Source organism: Heloderma suspectum, chromosome 11 (genome assembly GCF_057233095.1).
Source record: "Heloderma suspectum isolate Gila_16-S chromosome 11, 16-S_ref, whole genome shotgun sequence".
Lineage (NCBI taxonomy): Eukaryota > Metazoa > Chordata > Lepidosauria > Squamata > Helodermatidae > Heloderma > Heloderma suspectum.
Window position 1 is genome coordinate 13,385,266 of NC_139468.1, and position 23,966 is coordinate 13,409,231.

The 23,966-nt window shown below is 46.5% G+C and overlaps 1 protein-coding gene across 2 annotated transcripts in view; it reads left to right on the plus strand.

The window, feature by feature from the left end:
• Window positions 1–4,035: 4,035 nt before the first annotated feature.
• CSK (C-terminal Src kinase) overlaps window positions 4,036–23,966 on the plus strand; it is a 96,830-nt gene continuing 76,899 nt past the window's right edge. The window contains exon 1 of one of the 2 annotated variants that reach the window (XM_084816904.1): window positions 4,036–4,729. The gene's annotated coding sequence lies outside the window, so the exon portion shown is untranslated. Of the gene's footprint in view, window positions 4,730–10,593; window positions 10,776–23,966 lie in introns of those variants that run through there. The other variant, XM_084816907.1, reaches the window with a different exon arrangement.

The window sequence follows — 23,966 nt, forward strand, 5'->3', positions numbered from 1 at the left end:
CTGAACAACAACAACAATGACAAGGCTGTATATTGTCGCCCTGCTTATTTAATTTTTATGCAGAGTACATCATGAGAAAAGCCGGGTTGGATGAATCACAGGTCAGAATTAAGATTGCTGGGAGAAATATCAACAACCTCAGATACGCAGACGATACCACCCTAATGGCAGAAAGCAAAGAGGATCTAAAGAGCCTCTTGTTGAAGGTGAAAGTGGAGAGTGCAAAAGCTGGTTTGAAACTCAACATTAAAAAAACGAAGATCATGGCATCTGGCCCCATCACTTCCTGGCATATAGAAGGGGAAGAAATGGAAGCAGTGACAGATTTTATTTTCTTGGGCTCCAAGATCACCACAGACGGTGACTGCAGCCATGAAATTAAAAGATGCTTGCTCCTTGGGAGGAAAGCTATGGCAAACCTAGACAGCATAGTAAGAAGCAGAGACATCACCTTGCCAACAAAGGTTCGTCTATCAAAGCTGTGGTTTTCCCAGTAGCAACATATGGCTGTTTGAGAGCTGGACTATAAGGAAGGCTGAGCACCAGAGAATTGATGCTTTCGAACTGTGGTGCTGGAGAAGACTCTTACGAGTCCCCTGGACTGCAAGGAGGTCAAATCAGTCAATCCTAAAGGAACTCAACCCTGAGTGCTCATTGGAAGGACAGATACTGAAGCTGAAGCTCCAATATTTTGGCCACCTAATGCGAAGAGAAAACTCTCTGGAAAAGACCCTGATGCTGGGAAAGACTGAAGGCAAAAGATGAAGGGGGCGGCAGAGGATGAGATGGCTAGATAGCATCACAGATGCAATGAATATGAACTTGAGCACACTCCGGGAGAGAGCGGAGGACAGGAAGGCCTGGCATGCTATGGTCCATGGGGTCACGAAGAGTCGGACACGACTTAACGACTGAACAACAACAACAACAGATTAAAGATTAAATGCTTGCTGGAAGAAGAAGGTCTTAATCTGGCATCTAAGTGTATACAGTGAAGATGTCCCTGGGAAGGACTTTTTACAGATGAGGGGCCAGTACAGAAAAGGCTCTTTCCCTGGTAGCCATCTGTCACACCATTGTGGGTGGCAGCATCCAGAGAAGTATCTCCAAAGATGATCTTAGCAATTGGGCAGGAGCACATGAAATGTGTGTACACAGTCCCCAGGTAGTTTATTGCACTTATGGGATGCTATTGATGTTAACGTCTGGTTAGGGTTTAAAGATATCAGAGGGTGCAATCCTATCGGGATTGGTGGCTGCCTATGAAATGCAGGGCAGGAGAAGCGTGGAGGGGATCGTCCCCTCTGTGCTTCAGCTGCCCTGCATTTGCAGTTAGACAGCTCATTTCAGCTGTCTAGCTGCAGGAAGGTGGAGCAGGGGAAGTGGCTGCCAGACGACACATAGGATGTGTCATACCGTCATTTCCATCTTCCCCGCCCTGGAATGCCCCATTTTTGCTGCTCCGCGCTCCTCTCCCGAGTGCAGAGCACAGGGCCGTTCCGAGCTGCCTGCAAGGCAGCACAGGAGGGGGAAAAGGTCAGTTCTCAGGGAACCGACCTCGGAGCATGGGCTCCAAGGTCGGTACCCAGAAACCGACGTATCTTATGGCCGTCTAGCCACTGACTAGCGGCCATAGGATTGCTCCCTTAAGTAATCACATGAGTTTCAAATTGATTAATGACATTTTTACCTTACCTTACCCTTCCTCCAAGGACCTCCAGCTGGCATGCATGTACCTCCCCATTTTTTATCTTCACAGCAGTCCTGTGAGGTAGGTTAGGATGGTCCGAAGTCAGCCAGTCAGCTTCATGATGAGTGGGGATGTGAACCCAAGTCTGCCCCACCTTAATTGGACACTTGAACTGCTATCGTTCTTCTCCAACTTGGTGGCCTCCAGATGTTTTGGACTACAACTCCCATCAAGCCCAGCCATCATGGCCTGTGGTGAGGGATGATGGGAGTTGTAGTCCAAATCATAGAAAGGGTTCCATGTTGGGGAGGTCTGCCATACTGGTTCTCAATTAGTTAACCAACTTTATTTCCATATGAGTAAAGACAGTAAGAAAAAAAAGCAGAAAAAGAAGCAAAATCTGTTTGTAGTTGATGCCCACGCTTGTCGTAAGAGAGGCAACGAGGCATTCACTTCTGTTGTGTGAGAGAATGGGAAATGCTTCTTCTAAGTCCTAGAAGCATTGAAGAGGATGCTTGAAAGCTGCATTTTTTTGTACAAGTATGTACTAAAAATAAACGTTCTTAAAATCATTGGTGAGAGTAATTGTGGCCCAACCATTTCAGTCAATGAAACGTATAAAAAATGAATGGGTTGGATCCAGACATCGTCATACTTAGAGTAGACCCATTGAAATCAACGGGACTCAAGTTATTCATGGCTGTCTTAAGTCCTCTTGATTTAAGTGGGTCTAGTCTAAGTAAAATCAAGACTGGATCCAACCTAATGCATCAAATTGATTCATGGATCTAACACTGTAGTTCTGCCGCATCTGTATAATAAATCCCAGTGATGGTTTGGGATAACGCCTTTGTTGCACCAACTGCATCAGCTCCCTTCCCTATGACACAAATGCCCGTCATGCACAAAACATGTTCGTGCCTTTCTCTCTGTTGTATGCCCCCCCACTTTCAGCATTGGAACACATCCATCGCTTGTGACTGTTTAATTTTTTTTTAATCCCCCCCCCTTCTACCAATTATGATAGTGCAGGAATAGACAATCTTGCGCCCTCCGGATGGTTTGTACTACAAGTCCCATCAGCCCTGACAAACATGGCCCATGGTGAGAGATGATGGGAGTTGTAGCCCAAACCATCTGGATGGCGCCAGCTTGTCTACCCCTGTGTCCAGTGCATGCACAGCCTAAAGCGGCACCCCCACCCCGCAACCCATCTTCCTCTTACAGCCGATGTAGGCTGGTGGCTCCGATTGTGGTGGGGCTGTAAATCTATTCTTGGTTTTAGTCAGAACCAGCCAGAACGCTAAAGGAGCTATCCAAGGTGCTGAAGCCATTTTGAGGACAGGGTTCAGCACTTGTGATAGCTCCTTTAGAGTTCTAGCTGGTTCTGATTGAAACCCAGAATGGATGCACAGCCCCGCCAAAATCGGAGCCACCAGCCTCCACTGCCTACAGCAACACCGCCTGTCATCCACACCCATTTTTTAAAAAAAATTCTTGTGTGATTCCCCCCGCTGTACAGCACATTCGTTGTGGGGGTTTCTTTTAACCCACATTGTTTGTGTACCCCAGCCTTCCCCAACCTGGCACCCTCCAGATGTGTGGGACTACAACTCCCAGCATCCCCCAGTCTAACACATCTGGAGAGCACCGGGCTGAAGGAGGAAGGCTGCTGTAGTCTGAAGTGGCACACGGGGATGCTGGGACTTGTAGTCCAACGCATCTCCAGATCATCAGGCTGGGGAATGCTGTTGTACAGACTGAAGTGGCACTTCGGGATGCTGGGACTTGTAGTCCAAAGCATCCCCAGGTCATCAGGCTGGGGAAAGCTGTTGTACAGTCTGCAGTAGCATACGGGGATGCTGGGACTTGTAGTCCAACGCATCCCCAGGTCATCAGGCTGGGGAATGCTGTTGTACAGACTGCAGTGGCGCACGGGGATGCTGGGACTTGTAGGCCAACGCATCCCCAGGTCATCAGGCTGGAGAATGCTGTTGTACAGACTGCAGTGGCGCACGGGGATGCTGGGACTTGTAGGCCAACGCATCCCCAGGTCATCAGGCTGGGGAATGCTGTTGTACAGACTGCAGTGGCGCACGGGGATGCTGGGACTTGTAGTCCCACGCATCTGGGCGGCACCAGGCTGGGGAAGGCAGGCTGCTGTACAATCCGAAGTGACGCAGTCCACCCCACCCCCAACCACCCCCAGCACCCCCGTGGCATAGCCCGGACACGGGTCGTCTCCGGCCGTGAGAACGAGGCCTCGAGCGATCCAGCGCCCAGAAGCCTCTGACGAAAGGGGGCTTCCAGCTGAACGGGAGAAAGCCCGCCCGCCCCCTTCCCTTCCCGCGAGCGGCGGGACAACCAGGAGGTGGCGCGATCTCTCCGCCCGACTCCGCGACGGGGAGGGAAGGGCGAGAGCGGACGGGCCGAGCTCGGGCGGCGCAGGCGCCGTGGGGCCGCGGGCGGGCTGCTCAGGCGGCGCTTCCCTTCGGCCAGCAGGCCCCGCGAGCTCCCGGCGGCGGGGCTGGGTCGTGGGAGGGGGGGAGGCGGCGGGCGAGGGCGAGCGGACGGGCCCGGAGAGGGGAGGCGCCTCCCGCGCCCGGGACCGCGCAGGGCCTCCGGCGCCGCGCCTCGGCCCCGCGATCGCGCCGCCTTGCTGAAGAGCGACGCGCTCGGAACCCGGGCGGCGCCCGCGCGCCAACGCGAAGCCGGCAGCGCTCGAAATTGGAACCCGCGCGGCGGACGCGGCGGATACATTGTTTCCTCTCCCCCGCCCCCGCCCCCGCCCCCTCTACCTTCCCCTGCCCCGCCTCGCCCTGGGCCCCGCTGCCGCCCGGGCGCGCCCCCCTCCCCCTCGCCCCTGATCCCACCCCTTTGTACCTCTCCCCGGCCCGCGGAGCCTCGAGCCCCGGGGGTCCCCCCCCGGTGCATGGAATAACGCCGGAGCTCGGTCAGACCAGACCCAGAAGGATCCCGTGTGCCCACCCGCCGCCTCCCCCGGTCGCTAAGCGGAGCCAGAGCGGAGACTGGACAGAGGTGAGTAGCTGAGACCCCCCGCCCCGCGTTCCTTCCTCCCCCTGCCCCTGGGCTGGCTAAAGGGAAACGCAGCTCCGCGTAAGTGTGCATTTTAAGGAGCTGCTTTTACAGGGATCCAAAGGTTGGTGCATCTCCAGGTTCTTATACAGGCGGCCTGGATAGGGAAGGGGCGCTGTGTGCGAGAGAAAATTGCCAGCCCATCCTTTTTCTAGCCTTTCCTCCGGTGCTTGTAAGTGGGGGCGAACTCTAAAGAGATTCCACTTAAGAAACTAGTCCCTAGGGAATAGTGCCGTGGGGAAGGAGGCGGATCTCACACCCATCCAAGTACCCGGTCCCATCAGAGCCTTTTAAAGAGAGACCCTCTGGGTCATCCCCTTTAGTCGCGGGATGGGTCGGGTCACCCGCAGCCCCCACTCCAGGAGGAAATAGGGCGTTCTGCCTTTCGTTAGTGCCTCTGGGAGACTCGCACTCACTTCTACTTGGATTAGGCCTGTCACTTCCCTTCTGCCCCCTTTCTTCCGTGTGTGTGTATATGAGGAAAAGAAAGAAATAGGTGTCATATGCGGGGTGGAAATCAGATTTATTGCTTCATCGTTTCTGACGTTCGGCACTTCCTTCTGGTGGGCATCGGGTGCATGTTTTGAATGTCGAAGTACCGGTTTGTTATTACCTGCGACTGGAGGCTGTGTGTGTGTGTGTGTGGGGGGGGAGGGTATTGTACACTGGACTTTAAATGGGCCTTGGCTTCCTTGAAGGTTCTCCCCACTGTGTGCAGAGAAGACGAGGATCGTTGCCTTGTGTGCTTCAGTTGTGAAAAACCCCTCCGTTAAGTTGGTTGGTGGTTGTTGCATTTTTATCCCCCCCCCCTTTTTTTCTTTCTGAGAATAAATGGAACTTCCCTTAAGCAGTTCCAGATAATGGGTGCAGTTTCAGGGGGTGTTTTCTGTGCCAGTGGTGGTTCAGGAGAGAGGCCAACAGAGCCCGAGAAGATGCTTGCAACAATGGGGGATTTGCTGCCCCCCCTTTTCTGCCCCCCATCGGTTATGCGTGAAGCAGATGAGGGTGCTTGCACAGAAAGATCGCTCTGAACTCATGCGCTTGGGGTTCCCAAGGAAGTATTGGGGGGGGGGAGAGCAAAAATGCCATTTGTGGAATTCTCTTTAAGATTATGTGTGTATTTGGGGAGGAGGGAATGCAATCAAAGGCTGACAGAAGGACCGGCTGGCTTTGTATGAGTGGAGGGGCTGCTGCTGTCACCTACCACCGTGTGGGCAGACAGTGGTGCTACAGTGTCCGCCAGCCGGGGCCTTTACAGCTTCATGCTGCGCAGAAGACAACAAAGCTATTGATGGCTACTGGTTGGGATCTTTCCTTTCTCCCCTCGCCACAATCAGCGAGTCATATTGAGGCAAAGCGGCTGCTGGACAAACCCCGAGTCTGTTGCTTTCTGGCTGCTAATAGTGTCCGTTGTCACCAACCTGACTGGAGGGGGGCCAGGGGCGGCGGGGGGGGGGAGATGCAGAGATATAACAAGGTTTCCCGGTAACATTTGATGGGATAAGAGATTTAAAAAGCTCAAGGATGCAGCGCTTACTGTAACCCCCGCTAATTTAAAGGTTTGGCGACAGCTGATTAAAGCCGCCGCTGTTAGCCTTTGCTAGAGCTCTCTCTGAATGTGGGCTCCCTCAGAATGGACATCCGCAGCTGAATGAAGAGGGCAGTGTGGGGAAAGTGGATAGGGAGACGTTTTCCTCCCTCTCTCATAATACTAGAACCCAATGGGGTCATCCCAGGAAGCTGTTTGGTGGGATATTCAGGCCGGATAAAAGGAAGGTCTTCTTCACACAGCACATAGTTAGAATATGGAATTCACTTTCACAAGACGTAGTGATGGCCACCCATTTGGATGGCTTTCAAAGGGGGTTGGGCAAATCCCTGGAGGAGAAAGCAATCCATGGCTACTAGACCTGATGGCTCTATGCGGCCTCCAGTATCAGAGGCAGTGTGCCTATGTGCACCAGTTGCTGGGGAACATGGGCGGGAGGGTGCTGGCGCACTCATGTCCTGCTTGTGGGCTTCCTGTGGGCAGCTGTGGCCACTGTGTGAACAGAATGCTGGAACAGGTGGACCCTTGGTCTGATCCAGCAGGGCTCTCCTTATGTGGGAGAGAGTGGGTGCATTGCCTGCAGCGCATTTGCTTCTTCCGCTTTACCCCCCCCGACCCACAACCACCGCCTTCATAGGAGGTGCATGCAGCGTGATGTGCGAACCAGGACCCATGCTCCTCCCCTCCCCTGAACAACCCAGCAGTTAACTCATAGAAACCTAGGAAGCTGCCTGATCCAGAGTTAGACCATTGGTCCATTCAGACCAGTACTGTCAACGCTGACTGGCAGCAGCAGCTCTCCAGGGTTTCAGGCAGGAGATTTTCCAGCCCTACCTGGAGATTCCAAGGTTGTCCCCTGTGTGAATAGGAAGCTGGACGAGATGGATCTTAGCCTGATCCAGTACGGCTCTTCTTACGTTCTCATTCATATACATGTTTCCCAGGGAGGCAACTTTCTTTCTTTTCCTAGAGATCAAAAGGGTCATGTTGGAATGGCAACAGCAGCAAGGAGGGAGGAGATCTCCTCCCTGCAAGCTCTGTATAGCCATGGGCAGGGGATCAGATTGGATGCTTCAGGATGCAGTCTGGCAGATCCCCCTCGAGCTCGGGATTTCTTAATTCTGTTGCACCTGAATAATATACAGTGCTCCATCATTCTTAACCTTATAAGCAGCGTGTTATTATATGTCACTCTCTGGCAAAGTCTAACCATGGTGTAACCCAGTCTTCCCCAACTTGGTGCCTGCCAGGTGTGTTGGACTACAGCTCCCATCATTCCTAGGCAACGTGGCTGTTGGGATGATGGGAGTTGCGGTCCAACAAATCAGGAGGGCACCAGGTTGGGGAAGGCTGCTGTAATTTACCATTACAGCATGAGCCTATGCTCTCCACCCCCTATGCCTGGCTTGCATGCTCCCCCTGTAGTGCAGCTGTGAAGTGGGGTTTGGAAGTGTTCACTTCTCTTTTTGGTTTAGTACAGCTTGCCATGTCATCCAAATCCAGACAGACTGGTTAATCTTAACTAGGACTTACTGAAACAAGCCAACATCAAACTTTGGTTTATGAAACTGGCTTGTTTTTGCTATCCATAGTTAAGATTAAGTAGAGTTGCTCATTGGAAGGACAGATATTGAAGCTGAAGCTCAAATATTTTGGCCACCTAATGCGAAGAGAAAAGTCACTGGAAAAGACCCTGATGCTGGGAAAGATCGAAGGCAAAAGGAGAAGGGGACAGCAGAGGATGAGATGGCTAGATAGCATCACCGATGCAATGAATATGGACTTGAGCACACTCCGGGAGAGAGCGCAGGACAGGAAGGCCTGGCGTGCTATGGTCCATGGGGTCATGAAGAGTTGGACACGACTGAACAACTGAACAAAAGGGTTCAAACAACATGCTAAACTGTGGTTAGCCTAAACTGGAAGCTTCCAGTTTCTTCCTCATGGCCGTGCCAGAATGGGGGACATAAGTGTATGAATCTGGTGGCAGGCTAGGCTCATTCTTGTAATGCTAAATCATGGTTTAGTGTTGCATCTGAACATGGCCTGTTTGTGTGTTTTAATTTCACATGATGCATTTATGGGCTGCAGAATTTTATGTATGTTTAAAATCATTTATAATTTCAGCCTTCAGAAGGGTAACTAAGGCGCCTTACAAAGTATACACATAATACATATACAATTAGTTAAAAAATAAATAGTAACAACAGAAACCTTTTAAAAACTGAGCAAATAAGACCTAAACTAATGGCAGAATTCCATTACCAAAGCTGTCCTAAGCACTTGGCAGCTGTGCTCCAGGTTGGCACAGGCCCTTCTCTGACATCAGACCAGCTAAGCGAATGATATCGAGAGGTGGGAACAGCCAAGAAGCCAATGGGGAGAAAGCAGAAATGAAAGGGGTGCTGGGTTAGTAGCATGAGAGCATATTGATGATGCTGTTGTACCGATCTGCCTTTTGTAGCTGCATATGGAAGAAGCAAGATCTAGTTATTTAAGTGGGCTTATAGCCCACCTGATCCTAAGGACTTTGGGCATGTAACCATAAGGCCAAGTATTCTCTGCTGTCCAGGGCTACCAGAAGCTCGTTTGAATAAAAATGTTCAGTGCCGTTTCCAGAGCATGCATAGGCTCAGACTTTGGCGAGTGTCCAAGGGAAGAGAATTCCAAAGCTGAGGGGTGGCCATAAAAAATACTATTCCATGGGGACCCTGGTGGTCCTGACTCTGCATGCAGTCAGTGTAAAGAAATGTGCTCATTTGCTGTTGATCTTCTGTGGTGGAACTGAGCAACAGACATGGCCCCTTTGCACGTAGCAGGCTTACAAGAAAAGGCTGCAATTGATTGATCGAATTACCGCCTGCAATGTGCAAATGCCAGATTGTATGTGCCTGCATGTGTTAATTTCTCATAGGATGCGCCTAGACCATGGAATTCGAATGTCAAAGGCTGCTGGAAAAAATTCTTAAATAGTCAGCAAAGGACATTGACTAAAACCCAACACAAGTACTTAGAATAGACCCACTGAAATGAATGGGACTTAAGTTAGTGAAGGCCAAAGGGATTGTGCCCCCCCTTCTTTTTTTTACTTTTCTTTTTTCTTGGTAATTTAAATCAGCAGTGAGTGGGGAGTATCAAACATTAGTCCTATGTTGAGTAGACCCATTGAAATGAATGAGACTTAATTAGTCACAACTTAAGTCACATTCATTTCAATAGGTCTACTCAACATAGGACTAACATTGGATAGTACCTATTATCATTAATCTGGAATCATCGTTAGAAAGAATGTCCTGATGGTACAAGCTGCTCAGAAGCGGGAACAGATGACCTTGGAAGCCGGCGGACTCTTGTTCGTTAGAGGCTCCCAAGCAGAGGCTGGATGGTCACCTATTAGGACTGCTTCAGCAGTGCATTCCCTGCATTGGCAGGGTGGTGATAGACTAGATGACCTCTGAGACCCCTTCTCACTCTGGTTCAATGTGCATGGCACTTTGCAGAGTATAAGAGGATGAATTGCTCCTCTGAGGGGGTTACAATTTGTAATTCAGGATAGGGTAGATGACAGAGGAAGGTGAGGGAAGAGGAGGCTGCAGTAAATGGGGAAAGAACACGAGTTATTTTAGTTATACATACATGGTCTTAGTTGCAATAGGGCAGCCTTCCCCAGGCTGGTTCAGTCCAGATGTTTTGGACTACAACTCTGAGCATTTCTGATTTTTGGACATCCCAATTCTCCGCTATTCTTGCTTAGCGTTTTGTGTGAACACAACGGAGAGAAGATTTGTTTTGGAGATATGTAGATGAGTTGTTTCTCCTTTTTTTCCATTCATTTCATTTATTACATTTCTATACCGCCCAATAGCCAAAGCTCTCTGGGTGGTTTACAGAGACTAAAAACCTTAAAAATACAATATTGTAGGTAATATAAAAACAGTTTACATGCAAACATATAAACGGGCAGCACACGCACGCACACACGCACATATATCCAAACAATGTTAACTATCAATACTGAGAAATCCCATGACCTGATTAAAAAACTTATCATATTCTTCCAAATGCTTGCCTTAACCTGGCACTGAGAAGATAACTGTATTGGCACTAGGTGGGCCTCACTGGGGAGTTCAGTCAAGGGGCCACCACCGAGAAGGCCCTCTTTCTCGTTGCCACCTTCTGAGCCTCCCTTGGAGGAGATATCTGGAGGAGGGGCTTAGATAATGAGCATAGTGTATGCGGAGGTTCACTATTGCCATTTGCTGGTATGAAGATGGACCTGCAGATTCCTTCTTGGAGCCAGAGATGTGGTGGCAGTGAGGGAAGCAGCTAATGAGACTGCTTTAAGTCTGTTTGGGAGGGAGGAACTGTTTTCTGAAGCTTGCAATCAATTCCAAATGCACTAAGAAATTCCTAAGACATCGATCGGGACTCACTACAAAGGTGAGTGTTATGAACAGATGAGTTTTGGCCAACAAGTCGACTAATTACGAAAATTGGTGTCATCACTAGTTCCAATGCTATGCAGTGGGCTTTAGGAGACTTTAAGTTAAAGTCCTCACTCGTTTGCAGAGGAATTTCGCTGTTGTTGGGTCAGGTGCATTTTCTCATCCTGAGCTACCCTGCAGGGTTGTTGTGAGAATAAAAAGTGTAGTGTGTGTACAAATCATTTGTATATTTTAAGCAATATAATTTCTAAAAATATATTTATATGTGCACACACACATACACACACAAATAGGCATTTTATTACAATATAACAAAAAAAAAGGAGAAAGAAAAGGAAGTTGACTTCTTAAGAGAGCAAAGTCAAGTAAGCTGCAGTCATCAGATTTGTCAGCGTTTGCCCTACGGCTCTCTGCCACCTTTTTCTGTCATCAAATTTGTTTTGTTGTTGTTCAGTTGTTCAGTCATGTCCGACTCTTCGTGACCCCATGGACCATAGCACGCCAGGCCTTCCTGTCCTGCGCTCTCTCCCGGAGCGTGCTCAGGTTCATATTCATTGCATCGGTGATGCTATCTAGCCATCTCATCCTCTGCCGTCCCCTTCTCCTTTTGGCTTATTCATAGTGCTGTTTTTGACCTTTAAAGCCTTAAACGGTTTGGGACCAAGTTACTTGAAGGACTGCCTACACCCATATCAGCCTGCCCGCACTTTTAAGATCAGAAAGAGCGGCCCTTCTCATTTGCTCGCAGGTGGGTGACCACACGTGAGAGGGCCTTCTCTGCAGTGGCCCCACACCTTTGGAACAAGGTGCCATCGGAGGTCCGCCATGCTCCGTCACTGCAGACTTTTAAGAAGGCCTTGAAAACATATTATTTTGGCCTTCTATTGATATGACTGCTATTGTTGCTGTTGCTGCTGTTAACATTGCTGTTGGTTTTATTGTTGGCTTTTATTGTTCTTTTTATTGTTTTTATATTTTTATCACTTTTAAGATTTTAATTTTTTAATGTATTTTATTGTTGTAAACCTCCTTGAGAGGGCTTCTTCCTTGAAAGGCGGCGAAGAAATATTTTAAATAAAAAATAAATAAAAATTATCTTCCTCATTCAGATTCATCTGGTATGGAGAATGGGTGGCAAGGGGTGTTGGCTGTTTCAAATTCGGCCATTTAGTCTTGCTGGTGGCAGCTGTGGCGCTGATCCGGTGCTTCCACACACCTGCGAAACTATTTGAGCTCAAGGATGTTTTCTAGCATGTCTAGTTGTACTTTTCATTTGCAGGATAGTGGCGGCAAGTTTATATTACTATGCTCGTTCCAACATTTTTGGAAGCCATTGGTCGGCATGCAGTGTCTGGGATGGGAGTTGCGGCCCCCAAGCCAGAAATAAAAATGTGATACTCAACTGGTTAAGAGGAAACCTTTTAAAAAACATGCGCGTGTGCTTGCACGCGCAAACACACACACACACACACATTCCCCTGTTGAGTGATCTTGTCTTTTGGATTTAAAAGATAACGTGTTCATTGTGAGCAATGTAAGAGGTGCTAGAAAACTTCAGTGACACCACCCCACATTGTGTTCCTTAGGAAGAGTAGGTTGGATCCAGACTTATAACAGACCCACTGAAATCAATGGGGCTTCAGTTATGACTAACTCAGGTTCTATAGATTTCAGTGGGACGACTCTGGCTAAGGCTAGATCCAATCCATTATTTATACAAGGCTAGTTTTCCCCTACGTTTTGTGCAAAGACGGGCATGATAAAGGACAAAAAAGGCAGGGACCTAACAGAAGCAGATGAGATTAAGAAGAGATGGAAAGAATACACAGAAGAACTATACAGGAAATATCTGAATGTCCCTGATAGCCATGATAGTGCGGTCACTGAACTTGAGCCGGACATCCTAGAGAGCGAAGTCAAGTGGGCCTTACTAACATTACTAACAACAAAGCATTACTAACAACAAAGCTAACGGAGATGACAGTATTCCAGCTGAGCTATTTAAAATCCTAAAAGATGATGCTGTTAAAGTGCTGCACTCAATATGCCAACAAATTTGGAACACTCAACAGTAGCCACAAGACTGGAAAAGGTCAGTTTACATTCCAATTCCAAAGAAGGGCAATGCCAAAGAGTGTTCAAACTACCGTACAATTGTGCTCATTTCACATGCCAGCAAGGTTATGCTCAAAATCCTACAAGCTGGGCTTCAGCAGCATGTGAACCGAGAACTACCGGAAGTACAAGCTGGGTTTCGAAGAGGCAGAGGAACTAGAGATCAAATCACCAACATTCTCTGGATCATGGAGAAAGCAAGAGATTTCCAGAAAAATGTCTATTTCTGCTTCATTGACTACACTAAAGCCTTTGATTGTGTGGATCACAGCAAACTGTGGCAAATTCTTAAAGAGATGGGGGTACCAGACCACCTTACCTGTCTCCTGATAAACCTGTACGAGGGCCAACAAGCAACAGTGAGAACCAGACATGGAACAACCGATTGGTTCAAAATTGGGAAAGGAGTATGACAAGGCTGCATATTGTCGCCCTGCTTATTTAACTTATATGCAGAGTACATCATGAGAAACGCTGGGTTGGATGAATCACAGGTTGGAATTAAGATTGCCAGGAGAATTATCAACAACCTCAGATACGTAGACGATACCACCCTAATGGCAGAAAGCGGAGAAGATCTAAAGAGCCTTTTGTTGAGGGTGAAAGTGGAAAGTGCAAAAGCTGGTTTGAAACTCAGCATTAAAAAAACTAAGATCATGGCATCTGGCCCCATCACTTCCTGGCATATAGAAGGGGAAGAAATGGAAGCAGTGACAGATTTTATTTTCTTGGGCTCCAAGATCACTGCAGACGGTGACTGCAGCCATGAAATTAAAAGACGGTTGCTCTTTGGGAGGAAAGCTATGGCCAACCTAGACAGCATAGTAAGAAGCAGAGACATCACCTTGCCAACAAAGGTTCGTATAATCAAAGCTATGGTTTTCCCGGTAGTAATGTATGGCTGTGAGAGCTGGACTATAAGGAAGGCTGAGCGCTGAAGAATTGATACTTTCGAACTGTGGTGCTGGAGAAGACTCTTACGAGTCCCCTGGACTGCAAGGAGGTCAAATCAGTCAATCCTAAAGGAAATCCACCCTGACTGCTCATTGGAAGGACAGATACTGAAGCTGAAGCTCCAATATTTTGGCCACCTAATGCGAAGAGAAAACTCCCTGGAAAAGACCCTGATGCTGGGAAAGACTGAAGGCAAAAGGAGAAGGGGACGGCAGAGGATGAGATGGCTAGATAGCATCACCGATGCAATGAATATGGACTTGAGCACACTCCGGGAGAGAGCGCGGGACAGGAAGGCCTGGCGTGCTATGGTCCATGGGGTCACGAAGAGTCGGACACGACAACGACTGAACAACAAGTTTTCCCCTGTGTTCCAAATAGCACACAATATTTCAAAATAAGGCAAAACTAACAAACCTCCCCCTGGCAGGGTCTTTTTTATAGTGGCACCTAAACTGTGTTCTGTAGTGGCACCTAAACCTAAACCCTTCCACAGGAGATCCAGCTGGCTCAGTCATTGCTTGCCTTTCACAGGTCAGCCAAGATGGCTCATTTCAGCAGATTTCTGGCTTTTGACTGACAGCTATTTGGGAACATATAAATTATGCATGGTGTGGAGAAAGTGGATAGGGAGACATTTTTATCTTTCTCTCATAATATTAGAACCCGAGGTCCTCCCATGAAGCTGATTGGTGGAAGATTCAGGACAGATAAAAGGAAGGACTTCTTCACACAGCACATAGATAAACTGTGGAATTCGCTACCACAAAATGTGATGGCCACCCATTTGGATGGCTTTTAAAGGGGTTAGACAAATTCCTGGAGGAGAATGCTATTAATGGCTTCTAGTCCTGATGGCTGTATGCTAGCTCCAGTATCAGAGGCAGTATGCCTCTGTACACCAGTTGCTGGGGAACATGGGCGGGTGTTGTTGCACCCATGTCCTGCTTGTGGGTTTCCTGTGGGCAGCTAGTTGGCCACTGTGTGAACAGAATGCTGGGCTAGATGGACCCTTAGTCTGATCCAGCAGGGCTCTTCTGAGGTTCTTATGGGCTAACATAGGAAGCAGCTTTCTACTGAGTCAGACATTGGTCCACTTAGCTCAGTATCATCTACATTGGCTGGGTGTTGGCTCTGCAGGGTTTCAGACAGGCATCTTTCCTACCCCTGCCTGGAGATGCATTGAGCAGGGGTTGGACTCGATAGTCTTATAGGCCCCTTCCAACCCTACTATTCTATGATTTTATGCCAAGGATTGAACTTGCAACTTTTTGCTTGCGAAGCAGATGCTCTACCACCAGAGTTTTCTGGAGAATCTTCCAGTGCAAATTAGGTTCATTTGCATAGGAAAATTTAGTTTGCATCGGGAAACATTCTGGTTCCCGAGAGCAGGAGTGGGCAACGTGTGGTCCTTCAGATGCTTTGGCCTACAACTCCCATCATCCCTCACCACTGGCTATGTTGGCTAGGTCTGTTGGGAGTTGGAGGCCAAAAAATCTGGAGATCAGCATTTTGTCCATCCGTGCCCATGATAGACCTACTTTAGAATGTTTATTTCACTTGTATTTAGTAAACTAAACTTTAAAAAGTGCCTCATGTTAATTTTTTGTCCCAATACACCACAAGTATTTGACCTGAAATATTTCAGGGGGGAAATTAAAGTACACTTAATGTGATTGAAATGTTATATTATGTAGAAATTGTACTGGTATAATTGTTAAAGTTTAAAGCAGGTATTTCCTTTACATTGTTTACATTAACCCCCCCCCCCCAAGGTCCTGAAAACTGTTGACCCACCAATTAATTTCAGCAAGCCAAAGAAATGTGCATGATATGTTGACAACCTTTCATCTATTTCAACACAGTTCAACTCTCTTCCACTTAAAGTTATCGGGGCACCTTCAGTTTTGCTGTCACTATTTAGGAGTTCCATTTCACTCTGACACATACATGTATTTCAATGCCATGTTTATATGCTAAGGATAATCACCTGAAAAACATTAATTACAGCTTTGAAACTTCCAGGCTTGCTTACTGTTGTGTTTGCAGTTGGCATACGTTCATTTTTACTAACGAACTTATGAAATGGAACATTTTCTGTGGGAAAAAGAAAGCACTGAAAAGTTTTCTGCCCCGCGTCACTCTCTACCACTGATCTGCAACCCTAGATGGAACCATATGTGCCATTTTGTTCTCCTTGGCAGAAAGGTGGGATATACATGTAATAAATAAATAATCAGTAAATACAAACTGTTCAATACCACTGAGCTACTTTCCATAGGGGTGTGTGTGTGTGTGTGTGTGTGTGTATGTATCTATGTAACACACACATCCACCCACACATAGAGATCTGTTTTTCCTATGCTGTTTCCTGTCTCACATGTGATTTAATATGATGGCTATGCTAATAATTTTAAAGAGTTTGTGTTTTTACATTATGTTAGTTGAACTCTGCTAGCCACTTTGAATCCCTTATATAATGAAATCGGGTAAAATACCATGAAAGAAAAAAAAATGATAACAAAACCAAAGAAACAAAAAGAATCCCTGCAAATGATAAGTGCAAATGCCCCCAAGCAACTTAAAATAAGAAATCAATCAAATGCCTGCCATCATAGTCATAATAACAAACCAATCTTGCAGCCGTAATGGAAAACAGCTAGACATACGTGGTCATTGTCGGAATCGGAGTCTCCTTCCAGATGGGGTGCTGGTCTGATCAAGCAAGGAAATTGTTAGGCGGTTGGCTTTGCCAACTGATGTCATCGCATCACTGTGTGAAGAGGGCTTACTGAAGAAAGTACGGCTGCTCACATCGGCATAGCCAGCAAGTTCATAAGCCCGCTGTGGCAGGTTTGCCTTCATTCTTGAACAAAGTGGAGTTTGATCACCTTTCTTGGGTGGATTCCTTGGGGTGATGGCCCAAGAGGATAACAGCTGCTCTTGCCCTGATGTGGCAGCATTGTCAATCTGCCCCGGGACACTTCTGGGGTCTCCAGGTTCTTCTTGTATTGTGAAATTGCAGCAGAAATGGTCTCTTTTTCTCTCAAGTTGATGTTTTGGCGCATCTGGGGAAGCTTTCCTGCTCCACGTCTCTAGACTTTATTTGTCTTGGCCTTGTTGGGAAAACTCGCCAGGTCTCCATCCCCGGGTTGACTGCTCACTTGCTAGCTAAACCATTAGATGTGGTCTCCTGGAGCTTGGGGTTTATTTACTTATTTATTACATCTCTTTATTACATTACACCCATTGGTTGGGTCGCTCTCTAGAGCAGGGGTCCCCAATCTTTTTTGACCCATTTGGGAATTTGAGAAACTGCTGTGGGCACCTCCACAAAATGCCATCAGTGGATCACTGTTTTGGCATCTACCTGTCGTATCCATGGATCCTAGGCTGTGTCTTATCCAGCAAAAACGTTTGTTTTATGTCTGTTGGACATCGTAATGTCTCTTTAACAAGGGATTGCCTAATTCGGCAATGCAGCTAACGCTTCTGTTAAACATATGTTTTGGCAGTGTCCAGCAGTTGCTTCTTTTGGGGAGGAGGTTATTACACAGATAAATTTTGTACCAGAACAGTCTTTAATATTCACTGATGTAATCGCTCTTTTAAATTATTTACCTGCTTCATGGAAATTAAGAAATGGTCAGCATAAATGGGTTCTCTTCACCTTTTTGACGGCTAAAAGGCTGATATTACAATATTGGAAGGATAAACATTCACCTCCTCTAATGCAGTGGACCGAGCACCTTATAACGCTTTCAGTCTTTGGTGGCATATAGGCAGCACCTTCAAATGGATGCTTATTTGGATATCTGGGCTGCTTTGGTTGAAGCCCATGTATAATTGCTAGAAAGCTGTATGCATTTCATATGTATTCATTGCTATGGCTATATACAAATCCATGTACGGACATTTCAAAAATAGATAAATCAATAAAAGTTTCGTGGGTGCTCTAGACCCATATTGGAGACCCCTGCTCTAGACCAGCCTTCCCTAACCTGGCACCTTCCAGATGTGTTGGACTACAACTCCCATCATCTAACACATCTGGAGGGCACCGGGTTGGGGAAGGCTGCTCTAGAGACGCCCAACTGCAAATCCAACCTCTTTGCTCTTAGCTTTCTTCATGGCTAGCTGTCGGTTGGGTTGCTAAACCTGATCAAGAGTAGAATGTATATACAGTGACGCTGACACACCCTGACTGAACCTGATTCCATGCAGTGTGTTTCTTTAGTTAGCCCCTTTCGTTTCGATGGTGTACTTCCTTGTCTAATGATGAGATAATGGGGCACTTTGCTGTGGTCTGAGATTCTCTGTACAGAAACTGAGGCTTTGCGGTGCCCATTAAACGACGCTCATATATCTCTTTTGTAATGTCGTGACCCCTCGTCTAGCTAAGGATGTATTTGTGCTTAACTTCCCCCCTCCTTTGGAATAATTGCATCTAATGCTATCCCTGAGATAAAGCTAGCGGTATGTAATTTGCTTTTGCTGTGGCTGTGCGCTGTAATTACTTTTGATGTAATCAAGGCTCAATAAAGCACGTCGCTAGTAGCAAATTCAATCAGGCTATCTGCAGCTAGGCAACCACTGGGTAATTTCTGTTTAAAACAGCACTTTTAGGGCTCCACACTTGTGGTGTTTGTTTTATACTGTTGGTGGAAAGCTTTTGTTTTGTATCCTGCTGAGTTATTGGACGAGACAGTGCTTTGTTCTCTGTTTGTATTGCTAGCAGCCAAATTAAGCAAGGCCATTACTCCGTGTTCCTGGCTTGGAGCAAGCTAATTGTTTTGGCTGGTGTGGGTAACTGAATCTAGGCTTAAAAGTGTACGTGATGAGGCTTAATGTGCTCACTACTTTTAATTTTGGATAAAGCTCTCTTATCCCCCCCCCCCAGTCATTATTTCCTTTTTGATCTCTTCCTTCTCGCATTGCATGCTGGGAATGGCTACCCTAGACTTCAGCCACCCCCAACTGGGTGGTTTCTCTAGAAGTGTTGGACTATAATTTCCCATCTCCATACAGTGGAAGAAATGAGTTTCGCCCAGGAAACTATTGAACTTCTTCTTTCACTGCATTTCCTGTTACTACAGGAAGAGACCATGAAGATATGCCCTAAGTAAAAGTATAAGCTCTTCCCATATGACGTTGATGGTTGTACTTCCAAGAAAGATGTCTTTATTATATGCTGAGAATCTAGACAGGGTTGGAATAATTCCAGGTACTTGGTTGCTTCTGCTTATGTATATAAAACCAGAATCCAGAAAGCCCTTAACGGCTTGGGGCCAGTTTATCTGAAAGATTGCCTCCTCCCATATGTGCCTGCCTGGACCTTAAGATCATCTTCAGTGGTCCTTATCCATGAGCCCCTGCCAAAGGAAGTGAGGTGGGTGGCTACCAGGAGGAGGGCCTTTTCTGCTGTGGCACCCTAGCTGTGCAATGAGCTCCCTAGAGAGGTTCACCTGGCACCTACGTTGTATTCCTTTCAGCGCCAGATAAAGACCTTTTTATTCTCCCAGGCTTTTTAGCTTCCTATTCTTTTAGCTTTGGTGTTTTAAATCTGTATTTTAAATCTCTGCATTGCTTCTAGGTTTTATTCTGATTGTATTGTTATATTGTGGTTTTAATGCTTTTATCTTTTATCTTGTTTTTCCCTGCGCTTTTTGGTTTTAATTTTTGTGAACTGCCCAGACAGCTTCGGCTACTGGAGAGGTATAGAAATAAAATAATAATAAAAAATAAATTAAACAGGATAAAACAATAATTTAAACAGCTAAAACATATTAAACAAGCTAATACCAATTAAGATCTAAAACAATAAAACAGTTAAAGCAGTGTGCTACTTTAGGGAATGCATTTGGCCCTCAAAGGCTTTGGTAAAAAAACCCAACCATGTTTTTACTTAGTGCCAAAATGAAACCAATGTCTGCGCCAATCAGGCCTCCAAGGGGAGGGCATTCCACAGTTGGGGTGCCACAGCAGAGAATGTCCTTTCCCATGTCCGACCATAGTGCATGTCTCGCTCTGGTGGGGCACAGAGGAGGGTCCCTCCAACAGATCTCAGTCCTCGGGCAGGCATATTCAGAGAGAGGCGCTCCCTCAAATATCTAGGGGTAGTAGGTCCAGAGCCTCCTTGCTTTGCTGATGTGCCATGTCACACCAACCTCTCTCTCTCTGCTTTGATTTGTAAAGCCTCCCCCCGCCCCCTGAAAGTTTATTAAACCATCAGCCAAGACTCCTAGCAATTTTCAAATGGTCCACAAAAAAGACAAGTTTGAGAACTCTACTGGAGCAGACAATGTTTGGCTAGATCAGCCTTCCCCAGCCTGGTTATCCTCCAGATGTGTTGGACTACATCTTTGGCCATGTTGGCTGGGAATGATGGGAGTTGTAGTCCAGCTCATCTGGAGGGCACCAGCTTGGAAAATGCTGGGCTAGAAGGCAAATAGTTTGACTTGGAATATGGCAGCTTCCTATGTTAAGGAAAAAATGTGGTGGTGGTGTGTGTGGGGGAATTGACCCAGAGTTCTAAGGGGGAGCTATGTTTACATACATGTTTTGGCCCTGTCCTTGTGTCTCTTTGCCTGTATCTGTCAGCAAGGTAGCTTTTGTGCAGTCTATAGAAGCTTAACCCGATGTTGAAAGGGGGAACTATCTAAAATAGCTGAAAAGGGGAACCGGCCCTACATAACACGGTGAACAAGTCTGAGCCAATTGTGAAGATCAAGACGTGTCCATTTGTCTTACTAGCTTAGCTTTGCGTTGCTGTGCTCTGGTGGTCCTTGCAGCTGTGGTAGGCGGACTCATTCAGTGATCAGTCTATCTCTGTTAAGGAAGGAAGTCATATGTGCTAAAAATGGAAACACATTAGATCAGCCCTTCAGAGGACTTCCAATGGTGACATTTTAATAGTTCAACACTGGGCAAAAAAAGAAAAAAAAATCAGTTTGTTGTTGAAAAGAACTCTTCATGGGGCAATAGATAAGGACATAAGAAGAGCTCTGCTGGATCATACCAAAGGTCTATGTAGTCCAGCATTCTGAACATACGGTGAGAAACCCACAAGTAAGACATGAGTGCAAAAGCACTCTCCCACTTGTGTTCCCCAGCAACTGGAGTTTAGAGGCATGCTGTCTCCAATACCGGAGGTGATATATATCTGGCGTGGGCAGACTACAAGCTTGCAGGAGCTGCTGCTACTGCTGTTGCTGCTTCTACTACTATTACTACTACTACTACTAGATCCCCCAGCATCCACTAACGAGCGTAATGGAAAGCACATACTCATCTGCTTCAACAGAGTTCAACTCTCTTCCACAAAGGTTGTTGGGACATGTTCAGTTTCACCACCACTATTTATGAGTTCCATTTCACTCTGCGAGATATATGTATTTCAGTGACATATATGTATGCTAGAGATAATCCCCTGAAAAACATTAATTACAACTTTGAAATCGCCAAGTCTGCCTAATATTGTATTTGAATGAATAAAATATTGGGTTTCCGATTGGCATACATGCATTTTTATTAATGAACTTATGAAATGGAAAATTTTCCAAGTATGCAGATAGCCTAGCTACAGTTATCCATGCTCTGATAACCTCTCGTCTGGACTACTGCAATGCATTATACGTGGGGCTGCCTTTGAAAACTGTCTGGAAAATTCAGCTGGTCCAAAGCAGGGCAGTGAAATTGTTAGCAGGGACTGGCCAATGTGATCATATTATGCCAGTACTTTTCCAGCTGCACTGGCTGCCGGTCCATGTCCGGGCCAGATTCAAAGTGCTGGTATTCACATTCAAAGCCCTGAACAGCTTGGGGCCAGGTTATCTGAAAGATTGCCTTCTCCCATATGTGCCTGCCCAGATCCTAAGATCATCTTCTGGGGTCCTTCTCTGGGACTCCCTGCCAAAGAAAGTGAGGCAGGTGGCTACCAGGAAGAGGGCCTTTTCTGCTGTGGCACCCCAGCTGTGGAATGAGCTCCCTAGAGAGGTTCACCTGGCACCTACGTTGTATTCCTTTTGGTGCCAGGTGAAGACCTTTTTATTCTTCCAGGCATTTTAGCTTCATAGTCTTTTAGCCTTGGTGTTTTAAATCTGTATTTTAAATCTCTGCATTGCTGCTAGGTTTTATTCTGGTTGTACTTCTATATTGCAGTTTTAAGCTTTCATATTTTATATTGTTTTATGCTCTACCTTGTGGTTTTAGTTTAAGAGCTTCAGCTATTGGGTGGTATGGAAATGAAATTGATTTCATTTCATTTCATTTCATTTCATAGAAATGAAATGAAATAAATTACTAATAACTAATAAATACAAATAAAGCACTGGAAAAATTTCCAACCCACCTCACTAATAACAAGACACCTCCTTTGCAGGGTGGGAGGTTAGGCAAGAAAGGTGGGAGCAATTACAGCAGATGGATATGAGGAAGACCTAGAACAGAACAGGAACCATTAAACTGAAACTGAATCCTGGCAAGATGGAAGCCCTGTGGGTGAGTGGTTCCCGAGTACAGGAGAGAGGCTCATTGCCTTTTCTGGATGGGGTTGCACTCCCTCTGAAATATCAGGTCCGTAGTCTGGGGGTACACCTAGATCCATCATTGTCGCTGGAAGCCCAAGTGTCTGTGGCAGCTCGGAGTGCCTTTTACCAGCTTCAGCCGGTTCGCCAACTATGGCCTCTTCTGGACAGGGGTAGCTTGGCCACAGTGGTACAGGTGCTAGTAACCTCAAGACTGGATTACTGCAATGCACTCTATGTGGGGCTGCCCGTAAGGTTGCTCCTGAAGCCGGAGCTAGTGCAGAATGCAGCAGCTCAGCTGTTGTTGGGAGCTACCCCTTTCCAGCATGTAACTCCTTTGCTGAGGGAACTGCACTGGCTGCCTATTTGCTACCAGGCTAGGTTTAAGGTTTTAGTACTGGTGCATAACTTGGGACCAGGATACCTGAGGGAGTGCCTTCTCCCTTACCAACCTGCCCAGTCACTGAGGTCATCGGAGGGCTTGCTCCTGGTGGTTCCACATGGACCTATGGCCTGATTGGAGTCCACCAGGGGAAGAGCCTTCGACATGGTGGCCCCCTTTCTTTGGAATTCCCTGCCCCTGGAGGCCAGGCAGGCACTAACACTGTGTTGTTTCCAGCACCTCCTGAAAACAGCACTGTTCCAGGAGGCATTCCTTAATTGACCAGTTAGGGTTTTTATTGGTATTGTGTTTTTAAACAGGTAAATTTTAATATGGTGTTTTAATCTTTTTATTTGTTTACTGTTTTATTTCTTGTGTTCACTGCTCTGAAATCTGTTCTAGATATGGAGCGGTATATAAATATTGTAAATAAATAAATAAGGCTGTCCATGTGGGAGATCGAATTGTTGGTCAGATCACCCTCATCAAATATTGACGCATGTTCCAGCACACCAAAAAATGTTTGGGCACGGGTGTTCTAGTTTTGCTTTGCTTTTTAAGTTGAAGTGTAACTTGTTATTTGGTGATCTATGCAAACAGAATGAAGCAATTCTTGTTGGATTCTTGGGATACTTGGGATACTCGCACAGCTTTCTGTTAAAAAGACTGGTCTTTACCTGTTTTCTTATTTGTGTTATCTTTACTCCTATCTAATAGCAACTTCCTCTCTTCCTTTGGGCAGAGTTGAAGCGTGAGGTCAGGAAAAATTTTAAATGCTAACAATCCCGGAAATGCAGAATTAAGCAATTCCTGCCTTTAAGGAGAAGCACATTAACCTTTCATGGATGTTTCGGAAGCCATTTCACTGGTGGGAGGAAATGCTTTAGGTAAAGTCAGCCAAAATGAGCCCAAACTAGGCAACAGTAGATTACACCTGGTCGACATTTTACATGTTTTAAGTTGTTTTTCAGGACACTTAAAAGTCATGCAACGATATGTCAAATTTGATTGAACATTCCATTCTGGTTGCTGAGAATCCTGCTTCAAAAATTCTGGTAGAAATACTGAGCCTCCCCAGAATTTTGATACGAGTGCATTGCATTATTGTACTGGACCAAGGACGATTTTCAGCATTGTTGTAGAATGATACATATAATTTCCCAGTATTTTAACCCAGATGTCCTCAAAGAGTCTGCAGCGTGAACACTAC